The sequence below is a fragment of the Ovis aries genome, chromosome 20, assembly GCF_016772045.2.
Source record: "Ovis aries strain OAR_USU_Benz2616 breed Rambouillet chromosome 20, ARS-UI_Ramb_v3.0, whole genome shotgun sequence".
NCBI lineage: Eukaryota > Metazoa > Chordata > Mammalia > Artiodactyla > Bovidae > Ovis > Ovis aries.
The window spans coordinates 33,807,584-33,830,251 of record NC_056073.1 but is presented as its reverse complement, the minus strand read 5'-3'; the positions used below and the strand labels follow the sequence as shown (position 1 = coordinate 33,830,251).

Genomic DNA, 22,668 nt, shown 5'->3' with positions numbered 1-22,668 from the left:
ATTTGTTTGACAATTACAGTTCAATGTGTACATTCTTCAGTCAATAGCAAACACCCCACAGTGAGCTATAATACGTACTAAGAACAGCCCCATTGGGGAAAAAAAATACTAATATTTGCATATTTATTAATGAGGCATATCCAAAGGAAGGTAATTTCCAGAGTTTACCATGCCATTGTTTTGTATATTTCATTTCAAAATTGAGCTACCTAGTAGGGAAAATGAGTTAAGAGACCTCAATAATATATAGATAGAAAATCACTTTAAATGGGAGAATTAATGGATTATAATTTTGGAGTAATTTATTACTACTGTTGTAACTATAGTCCTTTTGGTTCTCTACTGCATCCATTAATAATTTATTACAAATATTAATATCAACACAGGGACTGCTGCTGCTGCTGCTGCTAAGTCGATTCAGTCGTGTCCGACTCTGTGTGACCGCATAGATGGCAGCCCACTAGACTCCCCAGTCCATGGGATTCTCCAGGCAAGAACACTGGAGTGGGTTACCATTTCCTTCTCCAATGCATGAAAGTGAAAATGAAGTCGCTCTGTTGTGTCTGACCCTCAGGGACCTCATGGACTGCAGCCTACCAATCTTCTCCACCAATGGGATTTTCCAGGCAAGAGAGGGTTGCCATTGCCTACTAAAGTTATAGTGAATAGAGAAAGACATAGAATATATTAGGTAAGAAGTGAAAGTATGGGAAGTCAGCAATGGTAGTAAAGTAAAGGGCAGTATGGCCTTGAGAGGAGGAAGGTTCTCAAAGTTTCTTGAAACACAAAGATTGAGCCAGATGTGAGGAACTAGCTTAATTTGTAAACAAGAAACTCTACCAGAAGAAAGTTAAGTTCATAAAAACATTACGATGCTAAACCCAAAATGTAGACAGAGAATAGGGTAGGGTATATAGACATTCAAAATTCTCCATTGCTGAGTGCATCCGGCACTCAAGGACCTCCCTCACTGAAGACTTTCTCTGTTGCTCAACCTACAGGTACCAGCATGGAGAAAGAGCACTACTCCATAGGCAGTAGTACCCTACTTTTATGGCCTCCTGGCTTTCCTTAAGAAGCATTCCGTGCAGCAGATTTCCTCCATCCCATCCCATCAGGCTGACTCCCCACAGTCAACAGGAGTCCTCACCCTGGGATCATTCTGCAAACCCATGGCTCCAGCTCCCAGCTTCCGTGGACACCAGTGGATTTACAACTCTGTCAAAGGTATGAAAGGCTGCAGCATGGCTTGTCTATATGGTTCTCACTGTGTTCAGACTGTCCCAGATTAATGAGTTCACTCCCCAACTGCTTCAAATGCCTCCCCCATCCCAGTGGACGGCCATGGACGCGGGGATCTCTCCCCTGTGCTTCAGCTCCCTCACCCCCTGGTGCAGGCTGGTCCCACTTGCTCTGCTCCTTCTTTCCTCTTCTCCTTTTTCTTTTATCCCTTTGTCCTACCAAGTTCTGTATGGATCTGGATATTCCTTCTCAGTGCTCAGGGAGTCCCTCCCGTGCTCACCTGGTCTCTGTGGGAACTGCTGCATCTTTAGATGTTCCTGACGCACCGTGGAGAGAGGTGAACCCCACTTCCACCCACCACTCCAGCATCTTGTCCACCCCCATTTGTGCACATATTAGAAATGAGTTTCCCTTTCTATTAAGTAACATTGCCATCACCACACACACTTAACGTTTGCTTTTTGAGCAGAACACAGGTAAGTTCCACTCTCTTCAGTTCAGTGAGTCTTTCAGTCATGTTCCACTCTTTGTGACCCCAGTGACTTCGGTACGCTAGGTTTCCCTGTATGTCCATGACTCCCAAAGCTTTCAATCTCATGATTAGATCATGAAGCTCAAACTTAGATCCTCACCTTATTAATTTTTTATAAATGAAAATATGTAACCTTTAAAAATCTCTCCCTATTTGTCCTACCCTCCAGTTTTTGACAATCATTTTTCTACTCTGATTTCTTTTCTTTTTCTTTTTTTGAAACTCCTTATAGTGAGATCATATGGTATTTTTCTTCCTCTGACTAAATTTACTTAATGTAATGTCCTCCAGTTTCATTCATGTTGCCACAAATGTAAGGATTTCTTTCTAATTCTAATGGCTAAATAATATTTACCTATATATGTCACTTCACATTGTTTTAATCCTTTCACCTGTTGAAAGATACTCAGGTTGTGCCTATACCAAGGCTACTTGAATAATGCTGCAATGAACATGGGAATACAGGTCTCTCTTTGAGACAATGATTTCATTTCCTTTGACTATATATCCAGAAGTAGGATAATGGATCACATAAACATTCTCTTTTAAATTTCTTGAATAACCTCTACAGTGTGTTTCCATGAGAGTTGCACCAGTATACATACCTACCAACAGTGCATAAGCACTCCTTTTTCTCCTCATCCTCAATAACATTTGTCATTTCTTACATTTTTGGTACTAGACATTCAAACAAGTAAGACGTGATATCTCTTGTGCTTTTGATGTGCATTTCCTTTGAATATTAGTGATGCTGAGCATCTTGTCATATACCTTTTGATCATTTTTATGTCTTATTTGTGGGAAAATGTCTATTCTTTAAAGATGTAGCATACATTATGTTTACTATATTCCAATATATGAAACTCAGTTGCCTAGCTACATATCAACAACAAACTATCACAAAGTGGAATAAAGGAAACAATTCCATTAAATATTGCATCACAAAAAGTTAAAACACTTAGAAATAAACTTAGGAAGGTGTTGAAAGATTTGATGCAAAACCTTTAAGACATTGGTCAGAGAAATTTTAAAAGAGTTAAAGATACGTAAAGTTAGGTTGCCTATTCAACGTGTTTCCTGAGGTAGCATTTGTATTACTAAAACTTCCCTCTTAGAACTGCTTTTGTTGCATCCTATAGGTTTTAGATCATCATGTTTTCACTGTTCTTTGTTTCTAGGACTGCTTTGATTTCCCTTATTTCTATAGTAATCTGTTCATTATTTAGAAATGTGTTTTTTAATCAACATGTGTTTGAATTCTTTATAGGTTTTTTTTTTTTTTTCCCCTATCATTGATATCTAGTATGATAGTACTCTTGCCTGGAAAATCCCTTGGATGGAGGACCCTGGTAGGCTGCAGTCCATGGGGTTGCCAAGAGACAGACACGACTGAATGACTTCACTTTCACTTTTCACTTTCATGCATTGGGGAAGGAAATGGCAACCCACTCCAGCGTTCTTGCCTGGAGAATCCCAGGGCCAGAGGAGCCTGGTGGGCTGCCGGCTATGGGGCTGCACATAGTCAGACACGACTGAAGTGACTTAGCAGCAGTAGCAGTAGCAGTATCATAGTGTTGTTGTCAGAGAAAATTCTTGATAAAATTTCAATTTCCTTAATGTACTGAGGTTTGATTTGTGACCCAAGATGAGGAGAATGTTCCGTGTGCACTTGAGAAAAGAGTATTCTTCTGCATTTGGATGGAATGTGCTGAAGATATCAATTAGGTCTGTTTGCTCTAATATTTCCTTTTGGGCTTATGTTTCTTTATTAATTTTCTGTTTTCTTAATCTGTCCATTGGAATAAGTGCGGTGTTAACATCAGTTCAGTTCAGTCCAGTCGCTCAGTTGTGTCCAACTCTTTGTGACCCCATGAATCGCAGCATGCCAGGCTTCCCTGTACTTCACTATCTCCCAGAGTTCACTCAGATTCACGTCCATCGAGTTCGTGATGCCATCCAGCCATCTCACCCTCGGTTGTCCCCTTCTCCTCCTGCTCCCAATCCCTCCCAGCATCAGTCTTTTCCAATGAGTCAACTCTTCGCATGAGGTGGCCAAAGAACTGGAGATTCAGCTTCAGCATCATTCCTTCCAGAGAAATCCCAGGGTTGATCTCCTTCAGAATGGATTGGTTGGATCTCCTTGCAGTCCAAGGGACTCTCAAGAGTCTTCTCAAACACCACAGTTCAAAAGCATCAATTCTTCGGTGCTCAGCCTTCTTCATAGTCCAACTCTCACATCCATACATGACCACAGGAAAAACCATAGCCTTAACTAGACGGACCTTATTCGGGAAAGTAATGTCTCTGCTTTTGAATATACTGTCTAGGTTAGTGATAACTTTTCTTCCAAGGAGTAAGTGTCTTTTAATTTCATGGCTGCAATCACCATCTGCCATGATTTTGGAGCCCCCCAAAATAGAGTCTGACACTGTTTCCACTGTTTGCCCATCTATTTCCCATGAAGTGATGGGACCGGTTGCCATGATCTTCGTTTTCTGAATGTTGAGCTTTAAGCCAACTTTTTCGCTCTCCTCTTTCACTTTCATCAAGAGGCTTTTTAGCTCCTCTTCACTTTCTGCCATAAGGGTGGTGTCATCTGCATATCTGAGGTGACTGATAATTCTCCCAGCAATCTTGATTCCAGCTTGTGTTTCTTCCAACCCAGCATTTCTCATGATATACTTTGCATATAAGTTAAATAAGCAGGGTGACAATATATAGCCTTGATGTACTCCTTTTCCTATTTGAAACCAGTCTGTTGTTCCATGTGCAGTTCTAACTGTTGCTTCCTGAACTGCATACAGATTTCTCAAGAGGCAGGTTAGGTGGTCTGGTTTTCCCATCTCTTTCAGAATTTCCCACAGTTTATTGTGATCCACACAGTCAAAGGCTTTGGCATAGTCAATAAAGCAGAAATAGATGTTTTTCTGGAACTCTCTTGCTTTTCCCATGATCCAGCGGGTGTTGGCAATTTGATCTCTTGTTCCTCTCCCTTTTCTAAAACCAGCTTGAACATCAGGGAGTTCACAGTTCATGTATTGCTGAAGCCTGGCTTGGAGAATTTTGAGCATTACTTTACTAGCATGTGAGATGAGTGCAATTGTACGGTAGTTTGAGCATTCTTTGGCATTGCCTTTCTTTGGAATTGGAATGAAAACTGACCTTTTCCAGTCCTGTGGCCACTGGTGAGTTTTCCAAACTTGCTGGCATATTGAGTGCAGCACTTTCACAGAATCATCTTTCAGGATTTGAAACAGCTCAACTGGAATTCCATCACCTCCACTAGCTTTGTTTGTAGTGATGCTTTCTAAGGCCCACTTCACTTCATTTTCCAAGATGTCTGGCTCTAGATGAGTAATCATGCCCTACTATTATTGTGTTACGGTCAATTTCTCCTTTTTTGTCAGTTAGTGTTTACCTTATGTATTGAGGTGCTCTTATGTAGGGTCCATAAATATTTAACATTGTTATGTCTTTTTCTTGGACTGATCCCGTGATCATTTGGCAGTGTCCTTCTTAATCTCTTATAATAGTTTTGATTTTAAGGTCTATTTTTTCTGATATGAGAATTGCCAATCCAGCAATCTTTTGATTTCCATTTGAATGGAATATCTTTTTCCATCCTCTCACTTTCAGTCTGTATGTGTCTGTATGACTGAAGTGGATCTCTTATAGATAGCATATGTATATATATATATATATATATGTGTGTGTGTGTGTGTGTGTGTGTGTGTGTGTGTGTGTCTTGTTTATGTATCCATTCAGTCAGTCTGTGTCTTTTGGTAAGAATTGAAGAAGATAATAGCAAATAAAACAACTGACAAAGGATTACTTACCAAAATACAAGCATCTCAAACAACTCAGTCATCAAAAGCAAAGGCAAGAACTGCAAAAATAAACTAGTGAGACCACATCAAACTCAAAACTTTCAGCATAGCAAAAGAGGCCATCAATAAAATGAAATGACAACCTATGGAATGAAAAAAATATATTTGCAAATCACATATTTGGTAAGGGCTTCATATCCAAGTATACATAAGAAACTCATGCAACTCCTAATTGAAAGAAATCAAACAACCCAAATTATTAAATGAGCAGAGGAAGAGTAAGTGTTTTGAAAAATCTGAAGAGTAGACTGTAGATGAGAGACACTGTAAGTTTTTCCTTCCAGAACAGAAGCCTATGTTTTCCTGGCATTGCTTTCTTTATCTCCAATCACCTGTTTGGTGATTGCAGTTCACAGTATACATCCTTCATTCAATAGCTATCACCCTACACTGAGCTATATGTGCTCAGAATAGCCTTATTAACTATAGCAAACTAATAATTACATACTTAATCTTGAGGCATCTAAAATCCAAGGTGATTTTCAGAATTTTCCTCTCCACTGTTTTCTATATTCTATTTCAAAATTGAAATACTTAGTATGGAAAAATGAGTAGGGAACCTCAATAATACATGGATAGAAAGTCAGTTAAAACTGGGAGCATTACTGGATTATATTTGAGGGGAAAGTATTGTTACTAATATTATTGCAATTTTACTCCCTTTAATTCTCTCCTATACTAGTGGATATTTATTTAAAATAGTAATGCCAATATAGAGGCACATAGGACTCACGTTACAGTAGATAGAGAAAGACAAAGCTTATGAGGTAGGAAGTGAAATCACAGAAAATTAGCAATGGTATCAAAGCAAGGGGAAGTACTGCCTAGAAAGAAAGTAGAGTTCTCTAATTTTTTGGAGACAACACAAACAAGCCAGATGTGAGCCAACCAGCTTAAACTGTGTATCAGAAACTGCACCAGAAAGAAAATGAATTCATAAAAATATGCTGATGCTAAACGCCAAAATCCAGACAGTAAGAGAATAGGGTAGGGATTATGTAGATGCTGAAAATACTCAAGAGAAGTAGACATGGAAGCAAATACACTAATGAGAATCAGAAAAATCAAAGCACAAAAAGGTCTGAAAAATAAATCGTAAAGGGACTTGGTAGTCTGATCAAAAGAATAAGAGAATCAAATTAGAAAACCAAAATATAAAGACTTATGCACATGATAGACCCAGAGAAAGGTCAGCAGAGAAAATTTTGGCGTTTGTGACCAGTGAACAGAAGCCTTCAGCATCAGGAACAAAAACCCTGGGCACGACTCACAACTGTGCACTTCTGGGAACAGGCTCAGTTTCAAAGTTTGGGCACGATACCACCTAAAAATGAATGCAGACAAAGATTATAGCTTGCTATGACACGGAATCAAGACCATAGTGTTTGTTAGTTTACTTTTCTCATACAACTGTAACTTTAATGAATCACTAACCAATGATAATTGACACCATCAGTTTCTAGTCAGATTCTGTTTAGTCGTACAATGGATATCTGAACCTGTTATATAATCGCAAATAACAGTTTTAGTAATTGAATTTATTAATGTTTAATTGAAGGGGACTTGCTTTACAATACTGTACTGCTTTCGGCCAAACACCAGGAGGAATCAGCCATAGGTAAACCTATGTTCCCTGCTCTTGAACCTCCTTGCCACCTTCCTTCCCATCCCACTCCTCAAAGCTGTTACAGAAAAATATGGAAGACTTCACAAATGTGTGCATCATCCTTGGGCAGGGGCCATGCTAATCTCCAATTTATTAATATATGTACTACCAAAGCAAACACAGGAATAACAATTTAACAGAAAAAAAATCACATAGTCACCTACAAATGGATGATCAATTACATTAGGAATTAGGGTATTCTGCTATATTTACCGCCTCTTATAAAATTAAAATTAAATTTTATAAGGTCCAAAGTTCCATGAAGGAATTATGCATATACTTAGGCATAATACATCTATCAGTTCAGTTCAGTCGCTCAGTTGTGTCCAACTCTGCGACCCCATGAATTGCAGCATGCCAGGCCTCCCTGTCCATCACCAACTCCTGGAGTTCACTCAGACTGACATCCATTGAGTCAGTGATGCCATCCAGCCATCTCATCCTCAGTCGTCCCCTTCTCCTCCTGCCCCCAATCCCTCCCAGCATCAGAGTCTTTTCCAGTGAGTCAACTCTTCGCATGAGGTGGCCAAAGTACTGGAGTTTCAGCTTTAACATCATTCTTTCCAACGAAATCCCAGGGCTGATCTCCTACAGAATGGACTGGTTGGATCTCCTTGCAGTCCAAGGGACTCTCAAGAGTCTTCTCCAACACCACATTTTAAAAGCATCAATTCTTCGGTGCTCAGCCTTCTTCACAGTCCAACTCTCACATCCATACATGTCTACTGGAAAAACCATAGCCTTGACTAGACGGGCCTTAGTCAGCAAAGTAATATCTCTGCTTTTGAATATGCTCTCTAGGTTGGTCATGTATAAATGCACAGAAATATGTCTATGTTATACAAGCTATTATTCTCCTTGCCTGTCACAATAAGCTCTTTAGTTGATGAAAGATATAGTTTCAATTTTCTCCAACTTATATGTCTTCCTTTATACGTCTTCCTAAAATAAAAGAACCACTTCTTTAATTTTTATCACTTAATTTTAAACAACCATTTTATTCTTAGATACCATGCCCCTTTAAACTAAGAGCAGAGAAAACCTAGCAAATGCTGATATCTTATCGTTATTTATATCACCATTTTTCTGATAAATTGAAAAAAGAATCACGTTCAGATCTCATTCAGGATGACAAAAATCCCTATTTATGAGTTCTCTTGTCCAAACTTAGTTCTTGCTCACTTCAGTCATTAATTCTGTTTACCCTGATGGATGAACAGGAAAAGGAATATTAAAATCACAATTGCAAGAGTCTATGATTTTATGCTTCTGTTGGCCAAAGGTAGGGCCAGGAATAATTTCTGAAATATTACAATACATCACGGAAGCATGAAGGTCTAGTTCTGCTGTCAAAGAGGAGATGTTTGGAAATGGTTCAGAAACTAAGCCCCATGGGTTGTCAGGATGTACTCCTGACCAGACAGGTAAATTTTGTCCCTAAAAAGTCATAGTCAGGAAAGGGCAGGCCTTGTTTGAGAGACAATGACATTGTCTTGGGTGCTGACAGGGTAATATTCTTGTATTACCATTTGGAAATTTATTCACTATTTTCATGAAGAAACAAATGTAAAGAGAAGATTAAAGATGTATAAAAGTAGAAGAGCTGTCAAGGTGCCTAGAAGAAAGGCTAGCCAGGAGAACCAGGCCCCCACACTGATAATTGTCAGAGACTGTAACAGTGAGTGTTTTATATACAGAGCAGAACAAGTGGATAAAACCAATGTTCTAGGGTCACTGCTGTTTTGCAGTCAAAGACAAAATATTTTTCTCTTTAATCACAGTCATCACAGCTCCTGCTGTGGTCCTGGTTACACACATGCACACTGAGAGCCCACAGGCATGTGTGATGTGACATCAGGAAGTGAACAGATGACTGTACTGATGCCCAGTCATCTGCATCTGCTAATAATGGGACCTGGGAAAAATTACTTGCCCTATTCAAGTCATCACATCTTCATTAACATAACTTGATGATCATAGTGAGATTAAGACTATCTCACAAGGCTACTGTGAAACACAAATTTTAAGATGTTCTAAAGCTTTGGGGAAAGTATCAAGGACATGCATGTGGTTACTAAGGTGAGTGATCAGATCCAAGGTACAGTATCCTTTTTCTCTTAATATTCTCTTTTCAGTCAATAGTAGCGATCAGTCAGTCATGTGTTTACTCTTACCCCAGCATGATGGTAAACCACACAGATCAACTGGACTTTTCTTGTTATTTCAGTGTCTAAAATTCAAGCATTAGTCAATGTAGAGTGAAAAAATTACAAACTCCTAGAAGGCCTCCCTGTCAGACTCTGCAGAGTCTCAACACTAAACTGTCTTTAAAAAATGGCTTAAACACTCTGGCTCAGAATCAAGTTCCCAATGTTTGCAGAGCACAGAAGTCCTTATGAGAGCAATAGTTGACTCACTGGAAAAGACTCTGATGCTGGGAGGGATTGGGGGCAGGAGGAGAAGAGGACGACCGAGGATGAGATGGCTGGATGGCATCACGGACTCAATGGACGTGAGTCTGAGTGAACTCCAGGAGATGGTGATGGACAGGGAGGCCTGGTGTACTGAGACTCATGGGGTCGAAAGGAGTCCTACATGACTGAGCTACTGAACTGAACTGAACTGAACTGAACCTACTTCGCCATCTATCTGCGCAAATATCATAATCCGTCTTAATTTACGCCGAAGGCACTCCTTCCCCACCCCAGGTACTATGCACCAACTCCGGCTCAAAGCAACAGGGAAAGAGAAGGCTTCCCTCCACAGGATGGATTTGATAACCTCAGATGACTAGATCATCTCAGAATGGCTCATGTTTTTATTTAAACAGGGTCCTGCCTGCTGCTGCTGCTGGTCATGTCAAATCTGCTGCTGTGCCAAGGCAACCCATGCCCATCCTGCTGTCCTGATGCGATTAACATCACCTCAGAATCCCTTTCAGATCTTTTTGTCAATGCCACCATGCTGTCCTACAGGATGTTCAATCATTCCAGAATAATGTTCAATGAGTTTGTAAGTACTGTGGTGGTAGTGATTTAGTTGCTAAGTCGTGTCTGACTCTTGTGACCCCATGGACTGTAGCCTGCCAGGCTCCCAGATGGAACCTGGAGTAAGTGACTGGGCTATACTGTCCTTTCAACAAGAAGGCTGCATTAGCCAAACTTCAAATTACATACTCTCTAGGTCAAAGAAGCCATCAGCTCATAAGATGTGGATTCTGAATAAAGGATCTGTTTTGTGAAATCTCAAAGATTCTTAAGAAGTGCAATAACATTTTCAATTTCCTTTCATTCATTTTCTTTTGCAAATTTCCAAAATAAATTATTTTGTATTTGTCAGCCAAGAATGCCTTAAAAGAATACAATAGACTCAGTGGAATAAACAACAGAAATTTATTTCCTAACAGTTCTGGGGGCTAGAAGTCCCAGATCAGGGTGCCAGCAAGGTGAGGTTCTGGTAAGAACTCTTTCTTCCCATGCTGGCTTCTCGGTGTGTCCTCACACAGGGTGGTGGGTGGGGAAGAGAGAGAGAATAAAAGACACAGAGACACAGAGAGAACATGCTGGTGTTTTGCTTCATGAAGACACTAAACCTATTGGATCAGTGTTCCATCCAAGAGCTCATTTAACCTTAATGGGCTTCACTGGTGGCTCAGATTGTAAAAAATCTGCCCTCAATGTGAGAAAGAGACCTGCGTTCTATCCCTGGATCTGGAAGATTCCCCTGGAGAAGGGAATAGCAGTCCACTCCAGTATTCTTGCCTGAGAACTCCCATGGACAGTGGAGTCTGGTGGGCCACAGTCCATGGGATAACAAAAGGTTGGAACCCTTTTCAAAACACAGTACTTTGGTAGTGAGGGCTCAAAAACATGAATTTGAAGAACACACAAATTTGAAGAACACACATTCAGTCCACAGTACTACCTGACACAAAGCACTTTTAGGTGGGACTGGGGAAAAGGAAGCATGTTGATTTTCTGACGCTTCAGTGTCTCTCTGGGCTTTCTTCTCCAGGCTCAGAGTAAATAGCCAATAAATGAGAACCGCTCTGCAGTGAACTTGGTGGATGGAACATGTTAAACAAAGCTGAATGCAGGTCGGAAAAAAGAATACTGGTAGCTTTTTTAATGCTACAAATTATTCTTTTAAGATTTGCAGTGAATAGCTTTAGAGCTACAGTAGAAGGGGAGTTTACAATTCGAAACAGTTAGTCGCTTTGAGGAAGGTATTTGAAAGTTGTATGTTCATTCTTTTAGATCAATCAGGGAGCACACAGTAGAGCAGACAGCTAAAAAAGTGGTGCTAAAGGTTTCTATTAAATTCACATAGTTCTTTTTACTCAGTGGTTTTTGTTTCATCCTGACTTTTGATTGCCCATTTTTTCCCCCAAATCTTCCAAGTAATCTCTTGAAATGTTCATAACATTCGCTAAAGATTAGTTTTTCTCTATCAATGCGTTAGCTAGATTTTTCTACTCTTATTATTCTCAGTTCATTGCTTAGTATGTCGTGTAACTTTATACCATGTATTTCTGCCGTACCATTTTGTCACCATAAACAACATTGTATTCTGCACCTGGGATGAACACTAAGCTTTTTGGTGTGCAGATTCAGAGATAAGTCAGAGTTATAACTGTAAAACACCTTATAAGGACACCTTATAAGGGAATATATTGGCTCTAACCCACAGTAAACAAGAGACTAAATGGTTAAATATAGGTGCATGCATACATTCTAAGTCACTTCAGTTGTGTCCAACTCTTTGCAACCCTACTGATGGTAGCCCAGCAGACTCATCTGTCCATAGAATTGGCCAGGCAAGAATACTAGGGTATGCTGCTGTACTTCTTGTAAGGGATGCTCCTCACCTAGGGTCAAACCTGAGTCTTCTTATATGTCCTGCATTGGCAGGAATGTTCTTTACCACTACTGTCACCTGGTAAGCACCAAGTATTGGTACAAAAGTACTATATTTGAGTCAAGTACTAAAAAATAAAATAATAATAATAATAAAATAGAGAAGGGAAAAGGTTCAACTTAGAAAAGTTAGATGTAAAATCATTTTTACAGAGACAATGTATGGAAAAAATAGGAAAAGAATGACTTTCAAATTTTGTGATGCCTCCCGTTAAAAAAATTACATGACTGTCAAACATGTTAATGTTCTGGTAATGGGTTCATCTATTTAATACCCAAAAACCTTAACTAATTGCCTAATCACTTTCAGGATCAAAAATATGCCAAGGGCAAACTGTACTATTTCAGTGCCACCAATAGCTGCCATACCAATTTCCTGAAAACTCCTGAAGAAATAAAAGAAGCTGAAAAGATGAATGTGAGTCTTTCACTTGGGTTTTCACCAGATCAAATGAGACAGTGTGTAGTTTACCAGGATTCAGATTATTAGAGGTTATGGTAAATGTACATGCTGAAAAAGTTGGAGGTCTGTAAGCAATTGAAGAGAAATTATATTATGCAGTTGATGAAGGATGAGCAAAATCAAGGGATGACTAAAGATCTGTAGTAGCAAGATAAATAACAGATCTATAAATTGTCCATGCAGATAACTTTAGTTCAACCAATGCATTAGACACAGGATTGAAGTTATTATACTGTATGAAAACAGGAAATGAATAGGAACTTCCATGCATAAAATATAAGATTGAAAATTCATAAATATGTAAGAAAAAAAACTCGTTTTGTGTACTCCCTGTTACTAGTGAGTTCTACGTGGGAGTCCTATACTGCACCACCCGAGCCCCCACATCTGCCTTTCAAGACTCTCCTGATTCTGCTTCTACTTCTCTGAGACCTCCTTCATTCATCATTCTCAATGACTCCTCTGTCACTTATTATTCTTTTTTTAATTAATTTTTATTTTTACTTTATTTTACTTTACAATATAGTATTGGTTTTGCCATACATTGACATGAATCCACCACGGGTGTACATGCGTTCCCAAACATGAACCCCCCTCCCATCTCCCTCCCCATAACATCTCTCTGGGTCATCACCATGCACCAGCCCCAAGCATGCTGTATCCTGCGTCAGACATAGACTGGTGATTCAATTCTTACATGATAGTATACATGTTACAATGCCATTCTCCCAAATCATCCCACACTCTCCCTCTCCCTCTGAGTCCAAAAGTCCGTTATACACAGCTGTGTATTTTTTCCTGTCTTGCATACAGGGTCGTCATTGCCATCTTTCTAAATTCCATATATATGTGTTAGTATACTGTATTGGTGTTTTTCTTTCTGGCTTACTTCACTCTATATAATCGGCTCCAGTTTCATCCATCTCATCAGAACTGATTCCAATGTATTCTTTTTAACGGCTGAGTTATACTCCATTGTGTATATGTACCACAGGTTTCTTATCCATTCATCTGCTGATGGACATCTAGGTTGTTTCCATATCCTGGCTATTATAAACAGTGCTGCGATGAACATTGGGGTACATGTGTCTCTTTCAATTCTGGTTTCCTCAGTGTCTATGCCCAGCAGTGGGATTGCTGGGTCATAAAGTAGTTCTATTTGCAATTTTTAAGGAATCTCCACACTGTTCTCCAAAGTGGCTGTACTAGTTTGCATTCCCACCAACAGTGTAAGAGGGGTCCCTTTTCTCCACACCCTCTCCAGCATTTATTGCTTGCAGATTTTTGGATCGCAGCCATTCTTACTGGTGTGAAGTGGTACCTCATTGTGGTCTTGATTTGCATTTCTCTAATAATGAGTGATGTTGAGCATCTTTTCATGTGTTTGTTAGCCATCCGTATGTCTTCTTTGGAGAAATGTCTATTTAGTTCTTTGGGCCATTTTTTGATTGGGTCATTTATTTTTCTGGAATTGAGCTGCATAAGTTGCTTGTATATTTTTGAGAATAGTTGTTTGTCAGTTGCTTCATTTGCTATTATTTTCTCCCATTCAGAAGGCTGTCTTTTCACCTTGCTTATAGTTTCCTTTGTTGTGCAGGAAGCTTTTAATTTTAATTAGATCCCATTTGTTCATTTTTGCTTTTATTTCCAGAATTCTGGGAGGTGGATCATAGAGGATCCTACTGTGATTTATGTCGGAGAGTGTTTTGCCTATATTCTCCTCTAGGAGTTTTATCATTTCTGGTCTTACGTTTAGATTTTTAATCCATTTTGAGTTTATTTTTGTGTGCGGTGTTAGAAAGTGATCTAGTTTCATTCTTTTACAAGTGGTTGACCAGTTTTCCCAGCACCACTTGTTAAAGAGATTGTCTTTACTCCATTGTATATTCTTGCCTCCTTTGTTGAAGATAAGGTGTCCATATGTGTGTGGATTTATCACTCGGCTTTCTATTTTGTTCCATTGATCTATATTTCTGTCTTTGTGCCAGTACCATACTGTCTTGATGACTGTGGCTTTGTAGTAGAGCCTGAAGTCAGGCAAGTTGATTCCTCCAGTTCCATTCTTCTTTCTCAAAATTGCTTTGGCTATTCGAGGTTTTTTGTATTTCCATACAAATCTTGAAATTATTTGTTCTAGTTCTGTGAAAAATACGGCTGGTAGCTTGATAGGGATTGCATTGAATTTGTAAATTGCTTTGGGTAGTATACTCATTTTCACTTTATTGATTCTTCCGATCCATGAACATGGTATATTTCTCCATCTATTAGTGTCCTCTTTGATTTCTTTCATCAGTGTTTTATAGTTTTCTATGTATAGGTCTTTAGTTTCTTTAGGTAGATATATTCCTAAGTATTTTATTCTTTTCGTTGCAATGGTGAATGGAATTGTTTCCTTAATTTCTTTTTCTACTCTCTCATCATTAGTGTATAGGAATGCAAGGGATTTCTGTGTCTTGATTTTATATCCTGCAACTTTACTATATTCATTGATGAGCTCTAGTAATTTTCTGGTGGAATCTTTATGGTTTTCTATGTAGAGGATCATGTCATCTGCAAACAGTGAGAGTTTTACTTCTTCTTTTCCAAATTGAATTCCTTTTATTTCTTTTTCTGCTCTGATTGCTGTGGCCAAAACTTCCAGAGCTCTGTTGAATAGTAGCGGTGAAAGTGGACACCCTTGTCTTGTTCCTGACTTTAGGGGAAATGCTTTCAATTTTTCACCATTGAGGATAAAGTTTGCTGTGAGTTTGTCATATATAGCTTTTATTATGTTGAGGTATGTTCCTTCTATTCCTGCTTTCTGGAGAGTTTTTTTATCATAAATGGATGCTGAATTTTGTCAAAGGCCTTCTCTGCATCTATTGAGATAATCATATGGCTTTTATTTTTCAATTTGTTATTGTGGTGAATTACATTGATTGATTTGCAGATATTGATGAATCCTTGCATCCTTGGGATAAAGCCCACTTGGTCATGGTGTACGATCTTTTTAATGTGTTGTTGGATTCTGATTGCTAGAATTTTGTTGAGGATTTTTGCATCTATGTTCATCAGTGATATTGGCCTGTAGTTTTCTTTTTTTGTAGTATCTTTGTCAGGTTTTTGTATTAGGGTGATGGTGGCCTCATAGAATGAGTTTGGAAGTCTACCTTCCTCTGCAATTTTCTGGAAGAGTTTGAGTAGGATAGGTGTTAGCTCTTCTCGAAATTATTGGTAGAATTCAGCTGTGAAGCCGTCTGGACCTGGGCTTTTGTTTGCTGGAAGATTTCTGATTATAGTTTCAATTTCTGTGCTTGTGATTGGTCTGTTAAGATTTTCTATTTCTTCCTGGTTCAGTTTTGGAAAATTGTACTTTTCTAAGAATTTGTCCATTTCTTCCACGTTGTCCATTTTATTGGCATACAACTGCTGATAGTAGTCTCTTATGATCCTTTGTATGTCTGTGTTGTCTGTTGTGATCTCTCCATTTTCATTTCTAATTTTATTGATTTGATTTTTCTCTCTTTGCTTCTTGATGAGTCTGGCTAATGGTTTGTCAATTTTATTTATCCTTTCAAAGAACCAGCTTTTGGCTTTGTTGATTTTTGCTATGGTCTCTTTTGTTTCTTTTGCATTTATTTCTGCCCTAATTTTTAAGATTTCTTTCCTTCTACTAACTCTGGGGTTCTCCAATTCTTCCTTTTCTAGTTGCTTTAGTTGTAGAGTTAGGTTACTTATTTGACTTTTTTCTTATTTCTTGAGGTATGCATGTATTGCTGTGAACTTTCCTCTTAGCACTGCTTTTATAGTGTCCCACAGGTTTTGGGTTGTTGTGTTTTCATTTTCATTCGTTTCTATGCATATTTTGATTTCTTTTTGATTTCTTCTGTGATTTGTTGGTTATTCAGAAGTGTGTTGTTCAACCTCCATATGTTGGAATTTTTAATAGTTTTTCTCCTGTAATTGAGATTTAATCTTAATGCATTATGGTCAGAAAAGATGCTTGGAATGATTTCGATTTTTTGAATTTATCAAGTTTAGATTTATGGCCCAGGATGTGATCTATCCTGGAGAATGTTCCATGAGCACTTGAGAAAAAGGTGAAATTCATTGTTTTGGCGTGAAATGTCCTATAGATATCAATTAGGTCTAACTGGTCTAATGCATCATTTAAAGTTTGTGTTTCTTTGTTGATTTTCTGTTTAGTTGATCTGTCCATAGTTGTGAGTGGGGTATTAAAGTCTCCCACTCTTATTGTTTTTGTTGATTTCCCCTTTCCTACTTGTTAGCATTTGTCTTACATATTGCGGTGCTCCTATATTGAGTGCATATATATTTATAATTGTTATATCTTCTTCTTGGATTGTTCCTTTGATCATTATGTAGTGGCCTTCTTTGTCTCTTTTCACAGCCTTTGTTTTAAAGTCTATTTTATTGGATATGAGTATTGCCACTGCTGCTTTCTTTTGGTCTCTATTTGCGTGGTATATCTTTTCCAGCCCTTCACTTTCAGTCTGTATGTGTCCCTTGTTTTGTGGTGGGTCTCTTGTAAGCAGCATATAGAGGGTCTTGTTTTTGTATCCATTCAGCCAGGCTTTGCCTTTTGGTTGGGGCATTCAACCCATTTATGTTTAAGGTAATTATTGATAAGTATGATCCTGTCACCATTTACTTTATTGTTTGGGGTTCGGGTTTATACACCTATTTTGTGTTTCCTGTCTAGAGAATATCCTTTAGCATTTGTTGGAGAGCTGGGTTGGTGGTGCTGAATTCTCTCAGCTTTTGCTTGTCTGTAAAGCTTTTGATTTCTCCTTCGTATTTGAATGAGATCCTTGCTGGGTACAGTAGTCTGGGCTGTAGGTTATTTTCTTTTATCACTTTAAGTATGTCTTGCCATTCCCTCCTGGCCTGAAGTGTTTCTATTGAAAGATCAGCTGTTATCCTTATGGGAATCCCCTTGTGTGTTATTTGTTGTTTTTCCCTTGCTGCTTTTAATATTTGTTCTTTGTGTTTGATCTTTGTTAATTTGATTAATATGTGTCTTGGGGTGTTTTGCCTTGGGTTTATCCTATTTGGAACTCTCTGTGTTTCTTGGACTTGGGTGATTATTTCCTTCCCCACTTTAGGGAAGTTTTCAACTATTATCTCCTCAAGAATTTTCTCATGGTCTTTCTTTTTGTCTTCTTCTTCCGGGACTCCTATAATTCGAATGTTGGAGCATTTCATATCATCCTGGAGGTCTCTGAGATTGTCCTCATTTCTTTTAATTCATTTTTTTTTGTCGTCTCTGATTCATTTATTTCTACCATTCTATCTTCTGTTTCACGAATCCTATCTTCTGCCTCCATTATTCTGCTATTTGTTGCCTCCAGAGTGTTTCTGATCTCATTTATTGCATTGTTCATTATATATTGACTCTTTTTTATTTCTTCTAGGTCCTTGTTAAACCTTTCTTGCATCTTCTCAATCCTTGTCTCTGGGCTACTTATCTGTGATTCCATTTTGATTTCAAGATTTTGGATCATTTTCACTCTCAATATTCGGAATTCTTTCTCAGGTAGATTTGCTACCTCTTCCTCTTTTGTTTGGTTTGGTGGGCAACTCTCCTGTTCCTTAACCTGCTGGGTATTCCTCTGTCTCTTCATCTTGATTATATTGCTGCGTTTGGGGTGGCCTTTTTATATTCTGGGAATTTGTGGAGTTCTCTTTATTATGGAGCTTCCTCACTGTGGGTGGGGTTGTATCAGTGGCTTGTCTAGGTTTCCTGGTTAGGGAGGCTTGTGTTGGAGTTCTGGTGGATGGAGCTGGGTTTCTTCTCTCTGGAGTGCAGTGGAATGACCAGTAATGGGTTATGAGACGTCAAAGGTTTTGGAGTAACTTTGAGCTGCCTGTATATTGAAGCTCAGGGGTGTGTTCCTGTGTTGCTGGAGAATTTGCATGGTATGTCTTGTTTTGGAACTTGTTGGCCCTTGGGTGGAGCTTGGTTTCAGTGTAGGTATGGAGGCATTTGATGAGCTCCTATTGCTTAATGTTCCCTGAATTCAGGAGTTCTCTGATGTTTTCAGGCTTTGGACTTAAGCCTCCTGCTTCTGGTTTTCAGTTTTATTTTTACAGTAGCCTCTAGACTTCTCCATCTATACAGCACCAATGATAAAACATCTAGGTTAAAGATGAAAATTTTCTCCACATTGAGGGACACTCAGAGAGGTTCACTGTTTTTGAAGACAATGGTCTGCTTTTCTGGTTGCCTGATGTCCTCTGCCAGCCTACAGAAGTTGTTTTGTGGAGTTTGCTCAGCGTTGAAATGTTCTTTTGAGGAATTTGTGAGGGAGAAAGTGGTCTTCCCGTCCTATTCCTCCACCATCTTAGGACCGCCACCTATTATTCTTAATTTGTAAGTCTCCCACATAATGGCTTATAAAACATTGCCTTGCTTCGCATGGCCTCAACAATTGCCTCTGTTCTGTGGACAACAAAGTTTACATATCAAGCCTCAATCATTTATGCAAGCTCCAAATTTTCACCATTATGATCTCTTCTTTCTGATTTCCTGTATTATCCTTCATCCTAACGTTATTTAAAATATTTTCACATGCATCCCCCCTTAAAATACTATCTTCTCTCTCTACAACCTTCTTAATGATACCAGCATTATTTTCCTCTGTTAAGTTCATTAATAAAGAGGATGGTCAAGTAAAGGAAAAAGTCAAAGAGAAAAAAAAAAAAAGAGGAGAGATTGTTCAATAAGCTTAAATTTAAAGTTTATTGAGAGTTACTACATGGCCATACATTTTACTGAGCACTTTATGTGCATTACTGTATTAAATCTATTCAGTTCTCTGTTTTTACCAGTAAAACAGTTCATGGCTGTAAAGAAATCAAGCATACTAACTAGAGATCTTCAGTCCCTGGGATTTTCGTGCTGAATTCTGCTAGTAGTAGTGAACTAGATGGGAGAACCCTCCATTGTGAATCCCACTGATGCTGTTACTAAAGACAACACTGTGCCATTTTCGGCCTGGACACATGTCAACAAAACACTCTTCTGATGTCAGCAGGGAGCTGGTGTTGGGATCAGCTGAGGAGAGAAGCCTGTTTAGGAATGTCATGTCTTCTTCCTTGTCTCTTTGTTGTAATATCATAAAACAATTAAGATCAAAAATCAATACAAAGGACTCATTTGGGTGACAATGATTTGGGCACACATGGGATCCCTCTTTCCTGGGTCAGGCACTGCCGGCACATACTGACTTGCAGTAAATACTTAGATTTCTTCATGAAAGTACGCAACATAAAAGGACTCACTGAGTGGTGGTAGAATTTCAGGGGAAAAAAGAAAATTCTTCATGTTATAAGTTAGAATGCATCAGAAGAATTACTTCCTAAAGTAAACTAGATTCTTAATAATTCAGCAAAGTGTGAACAAATAGCTTACATTTTATACTTTTCCAACTTTCACTACCCTCTAAAATCTCTGCATACACATAGGAATAACCAAAAGCTTTTTAGGTCAGCTACTCTGAGCAAAGATCACATGTTACCAAAACCACTGAATTATGATTATTTTAATGAGACTGTTTCTTCTGGTTGCTTAGAATGAAGACCTTAGTAAGTGGATACTCATGTTACTGTACTCCTGGCATAGTCCTCTGAATCATCTTGTCACGGACCTGCAGAGTATGAAAGAAGTCTCAGATACTATCCTATCAAATGCCAGAAAGTATGTGAAAAAAGTAGAAGCACTTCAAGCATTCATGGAGAGGCATTTCTGCCAGGTAAGCATCCTGCAGCGGGCTTTCTTGCTTTGTTCGTGAATAAAAGGGGTGACCTCTGTAATGCGTAAGGAGTTTGGAAATACCTCATTTTGTAAGAAAAAGATTCATGACTTCTATATACTAGACTGCTACTACATAAAGCAGGAGCCTAGTCATTCATAGTGATATACTCTACTGTAAAGGAATCAGAATTTCACTGCAATTTTTGACATGTGCAGCCTTCCCTGCATTGCACACAATTCCACCAAAAGCTTGCCTCTTCCTGGGCACTGGTGGTTGAAATATTTTCAAGAGTAAGAGAGCTAGAGAACAGAATTTCCAAGATCAGCATTTTCTTCAAAGTAACCCAGGACGTATGCTATTGAAGTTCCAACTCTCTTCTTTCTCTGTTTTCCTCAAATCAGAAGGATGAGAGTGGGAAGAAAGAAAAGAGAAGTTAAAACTAAACTTGAGTTATGTTTCTACTTTTTAGATTACTAATAGTTTTCTCATAGGCTGGTCCAAAATCCATATCTAGATAGTTTTATATTCATATGTCATCCCCAAATCTTAATTTGATAATTAGAAGGAACAAAGATAGGCAAATCCTAATAAAACACATAAGAAGTCTTATCTTTTGGATATTCAGATGATTATTCCAGCAATGCAGAAGATGTTGAAGGCTCATATTTACTGGTCAGGACTCCCATCCCTGATGTCCAGCGATGAAGATGTGCGTCATTCTGAATTTTATAACCTGTTCGACTGCCTGCTCAGGGATTCACTTGAAATTAACATTTACACCAAGCTCATGGCATGCCGACAGAGCGGCATCATATGCTAAACCCACATCCATGCCATCCAGGTCTGGAATGGTCATAATGATCTATCCCATAGCAAACTTATTTGAAATTTGCAGCTTTTTAATGCATGTTCTGTGAAATGGATCTCCTCTTACAAAAATAAACACAGGCTCTGTATAGATGTCAAACTCTAAAAGGGCAATTTGTCAACATTTCTTATTTTCATTAAATAGAAAATTAAAAGAAAATTTACCCTACAATTGAGAGAATGAAGCTCCTATTAACGCATATATATGGAATTTAGAAAGATGGTAACGATAACCCATTATGCGAGACAGCAAAAGAGACACAGATGTATAGAACAGTCTTTTGGACTCTGTGGGAGAGGGAGAGGGTGGGATGATTTGGGAGAATGGCACTGAAACATGTATAATATCATATAAGAAATGAATCGCCAGTCTAGGTTCGATGCAGGATACAGGATGCTTAGGGCTGGTGCACTGGGATGACCCAGAGAGATGGTATGGGGAGGGAGGAGGGAAGGGGGTTCAGGATTAGAAACACATGTACACCCATGGCAGATTTATGTTGATGTATGGCAAAACCAATACAATATTGTAAAGTAAAAAAAAATAATAATAATATTAATAAATAAAATATGAAAAAATAAAACCTTGTTTCAAATATTAAAAAAATAAAAAATAAAATTAGAAATGAATCATGAGTCCAGATTTGATGCATGATATTGGATGCTTGGGGCTGGTGCACTGAGACGACTCAGAGGGATGGTACGGAGAGGGAGGAGGGAGGGGGGTTCAGGATGGGAAACACATGTATACCTGTGGCAGATTAATGTTGACGTATGGCAAAACCAATACAATATTGTAAAGAATAAATAAATAAATAAATAAACCACAAAAAAATCAGTCACAATAACAGAAGCTGGCATTACAAAGAAGATCATTAAGAGATTACTTAAGAATCACAGCCAGTTATTCTGGGTCATGTTATTAGAAGCAACGAATTAGACAGTTGTTCATGGTTCTGCTCATGCTATCAGAAAGGCTGAATTTTCAGGATTCTTTATGAAAGCCAGCCACGAACTGTCAGCCAACTATCATAGTGTTACACGAGAAAATATAAATACTTCGAACTTTGTATAAATAGCATGAGGTTTACTGAAGTGTCTAAGGATTGTTAGGATGCTGTCTTAGTCCTTCTGGGTTGCTATAACAAAATATCACAGGCTTAAAAACAATGGAAATGGATTTCCACAGCGTGGTCATGCAGGATCCTTTCTGGTCACACACTTCTTACTGTATTGTCACACGGGGGAGGGCTCGGGAGCTCCGAGTATCTCTTATATATAAAAACACTTATCTCATTGAACTGGCTCATCCTCCTCCAGGGGCTGTCGTCACCTCCT

At 38.6% G+C, this 22,668-nt stretch overlaps 2 pseudogenes; one reads left to right on the top strand and one right to left on the bottom strand.

Annotated features, from left to right (window-relative positions):
• The first annotated feature begins 1,038 nt into the window (after positions 1-1,038).
• Positions 1,039-21,438, top strand: LOC101120448 (placental prolactin-related protein 3-like; annotated as a pseudogene).
• On the bottom strand, positions 7,353-7,448 carry LOC114109755 (U6 spliceosomal RNA; annotated as a pseudogene).
• Positions 21,439-22,668: the final 1,230 nt, after the last annotated feature.